This window comes from Lynx rufus, unplaced genomic scaffold, assembly GCF_022079265.1.
Source record: "Lynx rufus isolate CCGP_SWC_20201006 ecotype Redwood Valley unplaced genomic scaffold, mLynRuf1.p SCAF_3, whole genome shotgun sequence".
NCBI lineage: Eukaryota > Metazoa > Chordata > Mammalia > Carnivora > Felidae > Lynx > Lynx rufus.
Window position 1 is genome coordinate 32,079,819 of NW_025814845.1, and position 13,304 is coordinate 32,093,122.

Sequence of the window (13,304 nt, forward strand, 5' to 3'; positions counted from 1 at the left end):
TAATTACATCTGCACCAACCTTATTTCTAAATCAGGTCACATTCTGAAATACTGGGAGGTTAGGACTTCCATGTCTCTCTTTTGGGGTGGGGAACATAATCCAATCTATAATACTAAGTACTTTGCTATTAAAAATTCATGGATATTTGTATAGCTTCGTTAATGCCAATTTATTATTAAAAATATTTCTTAGAAGAAAATTTTGGTCTAGCAATTTGAGAGGAAAGCTTGCATACGGTTAAGCAAAATCCCAAGAAAAGTCGGTATCATGTTAGTCAAAATATATCAAGAGTGAGGTTTAGGGAACAGGTGGATATAGTTCTCTCTTCTCTGTTCATGACCATGCCATCAGATACAAATATTTGGAAGAAAGAAAAATCTGGTACATGTGACTTTCCTGATTGCTACAGGCTGAATTTTGTCCTGCCCCAAAATTCATTAAGTTGAACACTACCCACCCTGTGATAGTATTTTGAGATGGGGCCTTTGGGAGGTACTTAGGTTTAGATGAGATCCTGAGACCTCTTAATCACTCTGCTATGTTACCATATAGAAAAGTTGCATATTCAAGAATCAAACCACTAATCTCTAAGCAACAATGCTTTTCCTCAGTAACATGGTTCTTTTTGGTAATGGTATAAACACACTCAATGTTGTAGCTAATAAATAAAAATAAAAATAAAAATAAAAATAAAAAGAATGTGTCCACCTTACAGAGTCAGGGAGCACCGATGGCTTGGAAGGACTTTCTGGACAATGAGCTGTGAGATCACTGTCACATCACATTGTGAGACTGAAAGCTTGACTCACCCTACTTCTCTTGTCCATAGTTGTCCCAGTTGTAAAAGGAAAGGGATTATGCTAGATGATGTTTGAGGACTCTTTTGTCTCTAGCATCCTGTGAATTTAAAAACTTTTAAAAATTTTATTTATTCTTGAGAGATAGAGACAGAGCACAAGCAGGGGAAGGGGAGAGAGTGGGAGACACAGAATCCGAAGCAGGCTCCAGGCTCTGAGCTGTCAGCACAGAGCCCAACGCAGGGCTCAAACTCACGAACTGCGAGATCATGACCTGAGCCAAAGTCGGACACTCAACCGACTGAGCCACCCAGGCGCCCTATCTAGCATCCTGTGAATTTTAAACATTATTAACTATTGATGCTTTTCATGAGAGCAAGTGGTTGAATCCTAGCTCATTTTCTTTTTTTCTGTGTTGGGTTGTTTCAACCCTCTGAGATTTTGTAGTAGACTAGAAATATATTGGACTGTTTTTCCTGACATGAAGGAGTGCAGCTAGTGGGGTAGTGTGTGTCCCTGCCGGGGACATATATCAAGTATTTCACATTGTTGGGCTGCTTCTGAAGACATTAGGCATCTGAAAGAGATAGTACTAAAATCACTGCTAGGTCAAGACCAGACCGAGAGAAATTTCTTTTGAATCTGCAAATAAAACACATAATGTTTTAACACTTAAGATTTTTTTATTTTAAAGAGAGAGAGCACAAGGAAGGGAGAGGCGCAGAGGGAAAGGAGAGAATCTCAAGCACCCCAAGTGTGGAGCCCGATGTGGGGCTTGATCCCATGATCCTGGGATCAGGACCCAAGCTGAAATCAAGAGTCAGATGCTCAACTGAGTGACCCCTGAGCCCCTTCTGAAAGGTACTGAACCTACACTTCACAAAGAAGGATCTCTAGTTCTAAGGATCTGTCTAGCTACTAATCGGTCTGTTTCTATGAGAATAAACAGGTTAGGGGTTCCTGGGTGGCTCAGTCAGTTAGGCATCTGACTTCAGTTCAGGTCATGATCATACGGTTCGTGGGTTTGAACTCCGCATCAGGCTCTGTGCTGACAGCTCAGAGCCTGGAGCCTGCTTCGGATTCTGTGTCTCCCTCTCTCTCTCCCCTCCCCCACTCGTGCTCTGTCTCTCAAAAATAAACAAACGAAAAAAATTTTTTAAAAAAGAACAAACAGGTTGGATAGTATAGACAGGTGCCATCTCATTTAGTAGTCACTATTATATGCAGCTGGTGAACAATTAAAATGTGACTAGTACAAACTAAGCTGTGCTCTAGTATACATCGGAGTTTGAAGGTTTATATGAAAAAAAGAACGTAAAATATCTGATTAAAATTTTGTAATATTGATTACACAATGAAATGATAGTGTTTTGGATATATTGGTTAGATAAATATGTTAAAATTAACTTCATGTGTTACATTTTACTTTAGAAAATTTTAAATTCCATATACAGCTTGCATGTCTGTTGGACAACTCTGATTTATAACCTACTGTAAGGCACTTCAGTAAAAACAATATGATTACATTATGTGCTTGTGGTTTTTTTTGTTTTTGTTTTTGTTTTTTTGACATTATGTGCTTGTTTATTTTCTAAAGATTTCATTTTTAAGTAATCCCAACATGGGGCTTGAACTTACAATCCCAAGATCAAGAGTCGCATGCTCTCTTGATTGGGGCAGCCAGGCGCCCCACATTATGTGTTCGTTAGTTTTTTTTTAAGTTTTTAATGTTTATTTATTTTTGAGAAAGAGAGAGAACATGAGCTGGGAAGGGGCAGAGAGCGAAGGGGACAGAAGATCTGAAGCAGGCTCTGCACTGACACCCTGATATGGGGCTTGAACTCACAAACTGTGAGACCTTGACCTGAGCCAAAGTCAGATGCCTAACCCACTGTGCCACCCAGGCACCCCGTGTTTGTTAGCTTTAGTTTCACCCTACAAATGGATATTTGAAAGCCAATATCCTGCAGATGTATCTTACAAATTTTCCAAATATCTTTCCCTCTAATCAACCTGAGAGGGCTTATGAGTTAGACAGTATTATTATTCCAAATATGTACAGACATACTGTTTAATGGATGCAGAGTTTCATTTTAGGAAGGTGAAAAATTCCTAGAGATAGATGATTACAGGACGATGTAAACGTACTTAATGTCACTGAACCATACACTTAGAAATGGTTAAAGTGGTAAATTTTATGTTACGTGTTTTTTGCCACAATACAAAAAAGTTTGACTAGACAGAATGGTGGAGACATAGGGCCTTGGATCTAACCTCTCTGATTCACACCCCTCACCTTCAGGCAGAGTATAATGAAAATTATACTTTTAATTGAAGTGTAATTAACATACAACAGTTTAGTAGTTTCAGGTGTACATCATAGTGACTTACTATTTTTTTACATAAGAAAATGCTAAGTCTAGTTACCACCTCAGGTAGAGTACATCTGAGCAATTCTTAAAAACAAGGATTTATCAGGTTCATGAAAATTTGCTAGAAGTACCTCTGTTGACATTGCTAACCCAAGACATTCTTTCACAGAGCTAACTTACATTCTTTCTAAATAGTTTTCTCTTCACTTTTCCTTTTCCTTCCTTTGCAAAAAGTATTTCCTGAGGAACTCTACTGTGTGTGGCACTATTTGGGAGATATCATGGAGAAAAAATGGCAGTATATATAGTAATTAAACATAAACGCTTAATGTAAATGCCAATTTTGTCCCCCTATTGTCTATGGGCGCATTAATTAACCTCTCTGTACCCTCAGTTTCCACACCTGCAACATGGGCACAGCAATACTACTCATTTTATACTATTCGTGCTGAAGATTTTGTTTGTTCCTCCAGATCCACTGCTCTGCTCTGCTCTGTTCCCGGCTCTGGGAATCTGAGCTTTATGGACTGCATCAATAAACTTCCTCGCTCTTCGGCTTCCATTTGGATTTTGCCAGTGGGGATCCCTGGAGATTAGATCAGGGAGAAGATCCGAGGTAGGTAGGAAAAGAGAGTTTGGTTGTTTTGTTTTTGTTTTTGTTTTAATCCCCAGCTTCCTCCTCCTGTGGGTGCTGCAGAATGGCTGCTTCCCACAGCAAGCTGCCCTCTCCACAGGACTTCCTTTTTCTGAGAGACCACAAATATCCCTCCCTTTATGACAACAAGCCTGGGTGTTGTCACAGTCACATTAACCAGCTACCACTGAAGACATGGGCACCAAGACAGGGGCAGTGCCTTTTGAATAACCCAGCACACGGTTCTGATTCTTCAACATTAGCAGACACAGCCCAGGGAACATTTTATAGCGTGCAAAAGAATTTGAAGATGATTGGGGCGCCTGGATGGCTCAGTCGGTTAAGTGTCCGACTTCGGCTTAGGTCATGATCTCACGGCCTGTGAGTTCAAGCCCTACATCGGGCTCTGTGCTGACAGCTCGGAGCTTGGAGCCTGCTTCAGATTCTGTGTCTCCCTTTCTCTCTGCCCTTCCTCTGCTTGCTCTCATTCTCTCTCTTTCTCTCTCCCTATCCCCCCGCCTCTTTCAAATATAAATAAACATTAAAAGAAAAAAAAGAATTTGAAGATGATCCAGTCAGCCCCAGAATGAATGCTATAAAATATTTCTTATTAACTATCCTCTCTCCAATGTCTAGTATCTAGTTAGTGCTCCTTCAATATTTAATGAATAAATGAACAAATACTGAAAAAACAGCTCTGAATAAAACCAAAGAGAATAGTGCTTAACACTGACTTCCATTTTATTTTTGTATTATATGCTCGCTGTCTACTTTTACAAGTTGTTCTTACTAAGCTTGTGGTTAGTGATCAAAATGTTTATTGCTATATACTATGGATAACAATGATTTTGATGGAAAGGAAAATTTCTGATTGCCTTTAAAACTAGCTGGCCTTCTTGTGATCTGTATTGAGTTTTATGGGTTTTTTTTAAGCTTCTACTGGAGAAATTTAAAGAACTGAATTCTGTATTTTGATGTTGTTAATATAACTACTGACTTTTGTTCTTACTAAACTTATATAAATTGCTTAATTAACAAGAAGCAGTAATAAAAAATTGAATAAATAAATTTGAAGCTACCATAAAAGACAAACCTTATCATAGACATAAAGATAACAAATATGCAAATGTCACTTAAACTACGGAATATCAAGCTGGTGAAAAATTATGTAGCCAAAAAATTATGTAACAATGACATAGGAATTGCTGATTATATTGAGTGAAAAGACAATATAAACATTTTATGTATGAAAGATTATTACAATGTAAGAAAAAAATCCAACAAAAACTTAGGCAGTAATAAAAGCCAATAGTAATCTGGATGGTTGTGTTGTGAATAACTTTTTTTCTTATTTTTAAAGTGTTTTTCCAGGGGCGCCTGTGTGGCTTGGTCGATTGAATGTCCGACTCTTGGTTTCAGCTCATGTAATGATCTCACAGCTTCATGAGTTTGAGCCCCAAGTGAGGCTCTGTGCTGTCTGCAAGGAGCCTGCTTGGGATTTCACTCTCTCTGCCCCTCCCCTGCTCATGCACACAGGATCTCTCTTGCTTTCTCTTTCTCTCAAAAAATAAATAAACATTAAAAAAATAAAATAATAAAATGTTTTTCCAAATTTTCTAATATAACATTATTTTATTTTTATAATGAAGAACATTAAAGTGTAGGAAATCTACCCTTCAAAATACAAATAATTTTGAAAGCTTATGAAAAAATTGAAGACACAAAAATATGGAAAAAGATTCCATGTTCCTGGATGGGAAGAACAAATACTGTTAAAATGTCAATACTACCCAAAGCAATCTACATATTCAATGCAATCCCTATCAAAATAACGCCAGCATTCTTCACAGAGCTAGAACACATAATCCTAAAATTTGTATGGAACCAGAAAAGACCCCGAACAGCCAAAGCAATCTTGAAAAAGAAAACCAAAGCAGGAGGCATCACAATCCCAGACTTCAAGCTATACTACAAAGCTGTAATCATCAAGACAGTATGGTACTGGCACAAAAACAGACACTCGGATCAATGGAACAGAATAGAGAACCCAGAAATGGACCTACAAACGTATGGCCAACTAATCTTTGACAAAGCAGGAAAGAATATCCAATGGAATAAAGACAGTCTCTTCAGCAAGTGGTGCTGGGAAAACTGGACAGCAACGTGCAGAAGAATGAACCTGGGCCACTTTCTTACACCATACACAAAAATAAATTCAAAATGGATGAAAGACCTCAATGTAAGACAGGAAACCATCAAAATCCTCGAGGAGCTAGCAGGCAAAAACCTCTTTGATCTTGGCCGCAGCAACTTTTTTTTTTTTAATTTTTTTTCAACGTTTTTTATTTATTTTTGGGACAGAGAGAGACAGAGCATGAACGGGGGAGGGGCAGAGAGAGAGGGAGACACAGAATCGGAAACAGGCTCCAGGCTCTGAGCCATCAGCCCAGAGCCTGACGCGGGGCTCGAACTCACGGACCGTGAGATCGTGACCTGGCTGAAGTCGGACGTTTAACCGACTGCGCCACCCAGGCACCCCAGCTGCAGCAACTTCTTACTCAACACATCTCCAGAGGCAAAGGAAACAAAAGCAAAAATGAACTACTGGGACCTCATCAAAATAAAAAGCTTCTTCACAGCGAAGGAAACAATCAGCAAAACTACAAGGCAACTGACAGAATGGAAGAAGATATTTGCAAATGACATATCAGATAAAGGGTTAGTATACAAAATCTATAAAGAATTTATTAAACTCAACACCCCAAAAACAAATAATCCAATAAAGAAATGGGCAAAAGACATGAATAGACACTTCTCCAAAGAAGACATCCAGATGGCCAATCAACACATGAAAAAATGCTCAACATCACTCATCATCAGGGAAACACAAATCAAAACCACAATGAGATACCACCTTACACCTGTCAGAATTGCTAACATTAACAACTCAGGCAACAACAGATGTTGGCAAGGATGCGGAGAAAGAGGATCTCTTTTTCCGGGGGGAATGCAAGCTGGTGCAGCCACTCTGGAAAATAGTATGGAGGTTCCTCAAAAAACTAAAAATAGAACTTCCCCTATGACCCAGCAATTGCACTACTAGGCATTTATCCACGGGATACAGGTGTGCTGTTTTGAAGGGACACATGCACCCCCATGTTTATAGCAGCATTATCAATAACAGCCAAAGTATGGAAAGAGCCCAAATGTCCCTCGATGGATGAATGGATAAAGAAGATGTGGTATATATATATATACAATGGAGTATTACTCAGAAATCAAAAAGAATGAAATCTTGCCATTTGCAACTATGTGGATGGAACTGGAGGGTATTATGCTAAGTGAAATTAGTCAGTCAGAGAAAGACAAAAATCATATGACTTCACTCATATGAGGACATTAAGAGACAAAACAGATGAACATAAGGGAAGGGAAACAAAAATAATATAAAAACAGGGAGGGGGACAAAACAGAAGAGACTCATAAATATGGAGAACACCCTGAGGGTTACTGGAGGGGTTGTGGGAGGGGGGATGGGCTAAATGGGTAAGGGGTACAAAGGAATCTACTCCTGAAATCGTTGTTGCACTATATGCTAATTAATTTGGATATACGTGTTAAAAAATAAAAATTTAAATTTAAAAAAAATATATAAAATATAAATAATTTTGGGGTGCTTTGCAGCTCAGTGAGTTAAACATCCGACTTTGGCCTAGGTCATGATCTCACGGTTCTTGTGAGTTCGAGTCCCACATTGGGCTCTGTGTTGACAGTTCAGAGCCTAGAGCCTGCTTCAGATTCTGTGTCTCCCTCTCTCTCTGCCCCTCCTCTGCTCATGCTCTGTCTCTGTCCCTCTCTCTCTCTCAAAAATAAACATTAAAAATTTTTTAAAAATAAAATAAAATACAAATAATTTTCTTCACAAAAGGAAAAAAATATGTAGGCCACAGACAAATAAATGTAAAATTACTCTTTAGGACTTTGATCAAAAGGATAAATATAGGGATGCCTGGGTGTCTCAGTCAGTTAAGTGTCAGATTCTTGGTTCAGCTCAGATCATGATCTCACAGTTTGTGAATTCAAGCCCTGAGTCAAGCTCTGAGCTGACAGCATGGAGCCTGTTTGGGATTCTCTCTCTCTCTCTCTCTCTCTCTCTCTCTCTCTCTCTATCTCTTGCCCACTTGCACACACGTGTGCACTCTCTCTCTCTCAAAATAAATAAATAAACTTAAAAAAAAAGGATAAACATAGCACCCAAAACTGACTTTTTCAGGCTTCTAACGAGCTTACAAATCCCATTACATGAAAAATCCACAGTTAATGTTGTCCTCAGTGGGGAAAACCTGAAAACTTTTCCTCTACAGTCAGGAACAAGACAGGGATGTCCACTCTCACCACTGTTCATCATAGTGCTGGAAATCCTGGCCTCAGTAATCAGGCAACAAAAAGAAATAAAAGGTATTCAAACTGGCAAGGAAGTAGTCAAACTTTCACTATTTGCAGAAGACAGGATACTCTCTATATAGAAAACCCAAAACATTCTGGGGAGCCTGGGTGGCTCAGTCGGTTAAGCATTTGCCTTCGTCTCAGGTCATGATCTCATGGCTCATGAGTTTGAGCCCCCCTGTTTCCCTGTCTCTGCCTTCCCCCAGTAACACATGAACTCTCATTCTCTCTCTCTTGAAAATAAATAAACATTAAAAAAAGAGAGAGAGAGAAAGAAAGAAAACCCAAAAGACTCCACCAAAAAACTGCTAGAACTGATACACAAAATAAGTAAAGTCACAGAGTGCAAAATCAACATACAGAAATCTATTGCATTTCTATACACTGATAATGAAGAAACAGAAGGAGAAATCAAGGAATCAATCCCATTCATAATTACACCAAACACATTAGATATCTACCAATAAACCTAACCAAAGAGGTAAAAGATCTGTACTCTAAAAAGTATAGAGCACGGATGAAAGAAATTGAAGAGGACACAAAAAAAATGGAAAAACATTCCAGGCTTATGGACTAGAAGAAGAAATATTGTTAAAATGTTTATATTACCCAATGCAATCCCTACCAAATCCCATTATTTATTTTATTATTATTCACATTTTTATTTTACTGAAATTTTATTATATTTAAAGCATAGCTGGATAGCACAATTTTGATCTATAGAGTTAGTGGCCAGCTACTCTGTGATGAAATAGCAAATGAAAAGGATTTGGATTTGTAATAAGGAAGCTTCTTGTCTTCGCTCTCTTTGTTTCTTCTAGACTACTGGAAATGTTGACCTTCTGGATTCAATAGGTAGGGTAACAAGTTTACCGGAAGCTGTTCTGTCAGAGCTGGTTGAGTGCTCCAAGGGAAAGGAAACAGAGCCAGGGTGGTTGCTGTATCAGACCAGAATACTCCAACTTCCCTGTGAAGATGAACCAGACGCTTTATGCTTTTAAGCAAAAATGCTTAACATTTTCACTTCATCTCGCAAAATCACTATTTGTGGGTCAATGACTGGAGGTAGGGGTTAGTTCATTGTTAACTTTCCTTTTAATTTTTACTTTTTAAAAAAATTTTTTAATGTTTTTATTATTTATTTATTTTGAGAAAGAGAGTGGGGGGAGGGCCAGAGAGAGAGGGAGAGAGAGAATCCTAAACTGAGAGAGAGGGAGAGAGAGAATCCATGCTGTCAGCACAGAGCCAGACTCCGGGCTTGATCTCAAGAACTGTGAGATTATGACCTGAGCCGAAATCAAGAGTTGGACGATCAACTAACTGAGCCACCCAGAAGCCCCAGCTTTCTTTTTAAAAAGTAGATTGTAAAACTTCTGAAGTCCAGGTAGAGTAATGAACAGATGATCTTAGACAATTCCCTTTAATGGACTAGGATTCAAACTTGAGTTTCAAATGTCAGAAGGAAGTAACCTGATCTCTGACTTTCAACCGGTAGCTGTTGGAGTCCCAGCCAAGTCTATCTCCTGATCACGTTGAAATCTATAAGAACATGGAAGAGATTGAGGTATACCATCATTTCCTGAAGCCCTACGATGTATCTCTAGTGTATACATTTCTATTTTTTCAATCTCTAGTACCTAAGCCTCTGATAAATTTTCAAAATAAGGTACAATCATGACCTATAAATATTTATAAGCTAATAATTTATTTCATATGATGTATAAGATAAATACATGTCAAAGATTTTACGTAGCTCATTAAATAATGAGAGAACTGGGAAATCTGTTAAAATTGGTTCAAAGGTGAAGTCAAAGATCTACAACTTCCTATAGAGTAAAGGAATGTTGAAACGGAAGGAAAAGTGGATTTTGCTACAGGAGTGGGTGGGTAGAGATGTCAAAGCAATCTCCATTTGGCAGAATTTATTTGCATGTCTATAGATGGTGGAAGGCAGAATAATGCCTACTTCCCCCACCTCCAAAATGTCCCAGCCTAATCCTCAGAACCTCTCAATATGTTAGGAAGTGAAGGGGAATTGAGTCGATACAGAGGGAATTAAGATTGCTAATCAGATGACCTAATTGTAGAGATTATCTTGGATTATCCAGGTGGGTTCAATGTAATCACAAGGGTCTTTAAACGTGGAAGAGGGTAAGCAGGAGAGAGTCAGAGGGAGCTGTGACTATGGAAGGATGGTCAGAAAGATGCAACATTGCTGATTTAGAAGATAGAGAAAGGGATCCAAGAGCTCAGGAATGGGGTGGCCTTTAAAAGATAGAAAAGGCAAGCAAATATAATTCTCCCTACAGCCTCCAGAAAGTAATGGAGCTCTGCAGTTACCTTGATCTTAGCCCAGGGGAACCTGTGTGGGACTTCTAGTTTCCAGAACTGTAAGAAAGTAAATTTGTGTTGCTTTAAGATGCCAAATTCATGGCAGTTTTTAGAAACAGCAATAGAGGGGCACCTGGGTGGCTCAGTTGGTAGAGCATACAACTCTTGATCTCAGGGTCATAAGTTCAAGCCCCACATTGGGCATGGAGCCTACTTAAAAAATAATAAAAAAGGAAAAGAAAAGCAGCAATAGAAAACTAACACAATAGACAAAAACTAGTTGCCTTGCTATCAGGTATCTACGATTTATGGAGTATAAAAATAGCTCAGTCAAAAACAAAGGAAAACACGCTTACATATACATTCATGCATAGTTAAGATCTCATAGTCATGCTATATCTGCAGATCTTCTGGGGCTTACTTTTCAGGCAGCAAATAAAGGTAGGAATGTATTCTTAATGAGATGAATGACTCAGCACTTAGCAATTGCAAAGATGCCCTATCCAACCTCAGGATCATTAATCACTGATGGAAGCAGAAATGAGCAAATTGATGACTTGATGGTTCAGTAGAACCCCCCCCCCCGAAAACTGGGGAGAGCCAAATCATCAATAACTCCAGAATCAATTCTTGCTCCATCAGCCAATTTCTATCCAAAAGGAGTAATGGCCTTTTAGTAGCCAACTGCTTCAGCTTTGGGGGTGTGTTACAGCAAAATTTTCTTCCTTCAATTAAAATAAGCTGGATAACGGGAATTGATGTCCACCCTGAGGTAACTCTTATCAAGTCAAAATTGATTGACAGACATTGGGGGAGGGGGAGAAGCAAAAATATAAAAAGCATTGGATAAAAAAGGATGATTGAAATGGAACTATATTGTTTTTGCTTTCCTGGCATCCATACCTTGTTCTTTTCATAGCAACAGGCATAGAGTTTCAGATGAGGCTGATCCCATACATCCTCCCCTTACTACTCCGTTCAGACAAGAGTGGGTGAATGACCTAAACCTGGCCCATCTATCTTAACGATAGGTTAAGAATTTATGAGACCAGGGGTGCCTGGCTAGATCAACTGGGAGAGCATATGACTCTTGATCTTGGGGTCCTGAGGTCAAGCCCCACACTGGGGGTAGAGCTTACTTTAAAAATAAAATAGGAGCGCCTGGGTGGCTCAGTCAGTTAAGCGTCTGACTTCGGCTCAGGTCATGATCTTACAGTTTGTGGGTTTGAGCTCTGCATCAGGCTCTGTGCTGACAGCTCAGAGCCTGGAGCCTGCTTCAGATTCTGTCTCCCTCTCTCTCTGCCCCTCCCCCATTCATGCTCTGTCTTTCTCACTCTCAAAAATGAATAAATGTTTAAAAAAGTTTTTTTTTTAATAAAAATAAATAAATAAATTAGGAGCACCTGGGTGATTCAGTCACTTAGGCATCCCACTCTTGGATTTCAGCTCAGGTCATGATCTCACAGTTCATGGGATCAAGTTTTGCATCAGGCTCTGTCCTGATAGTGCAGAACCTGCTTGGGATTCTCTCTCTCTCTCTCTCTCTCTCTCCCTCTTTCTGCCCCACCCCCACTTGCATGCACATGCATTCTCTCTCTCTCTCCCTCTCTCTCTCTCAAAATAAATAAACAAACATTAAAATAAAATAAAATAAAAAACCCTTCACATTCAAGCACGCTCTTTAAACAAAAAAAGAGGGAGCACCTGACTGGCTTAGTTGGTAGAGCATGCGATTCTTGATCTCTGGGGTTGCATAGATCTTACTTAAAAATAAATTTATTTTTTTTATTTTTTTTTTTAATTTTTTTTTTCAACGTTTATTTATTTTTGGGACAGAGAGAGACAGAGCATGAACAGGGGAGGGGCAGAGAGAGAGGGAGACACAGAATCGGAAGCAGGCTCCAGGCTCTGAGCCATCAGCCCAGAGCCCGACGCGGGGCTCGAACTCACGGACCGCGAGATCGTGACCTGGCTGAAGTCGGACGCTTAACCGACTGCGCCACCCAGGCGCCCCAAAAATAAATTTAAAAAAATAAGTGAATAAGTAAAAAATAATTTAGGGGACCAGACTGAACCCACTGAGAATCAAGCTTGGATTATTATGGTCCCTCTGGTCTTTTCAAAGTAGTTAATTACTTTGGCCCCATTTCCCCATAAGTCTGTTTGGGATTAATTTCTGTTACAGTCAAGAGAGTCCTGACTAAGACAAATATGTATATTTGGTAAGTTATTTCACTATTATTAAAGATAAAACTAAGACACATTAAAAATGTTAAGATCTTATTTGAGCAAAAATCAATTTGAATCAGGCAGTGTCAACCAAGCCAGAAGTGGTAACAAGTGCTCCACGATAGGAGCTAGGAGAAAGACTTTTATGGAGTAAAGGCAGAAGCAAAGCAAGGAAATTATTTTGATTGGCTATAGCTTAAATATTTGCCTTATTTGGAAAGTCAAGTTGGCTCTTTGCGATTGATTATCCTTAGATTTTGTTTTCTTAACCTTGAGGCATTTACAGGGTTCGGTTTTGGATTGCTCACTTAATGCTGATAAGGTACTAGAATCACCTTCAGTCTAGTGACCTCCTTTATTTAACACTAGCAAACACACTGATCAAGGAAGAAAGTAAAGATATACACCAGCAGGGAAAATTCCAATTGTTAAACAAAAAGAAAAGGAAGGGGTGTTAAATATCATCCATATATAACGTAAAACATAAAATGTCC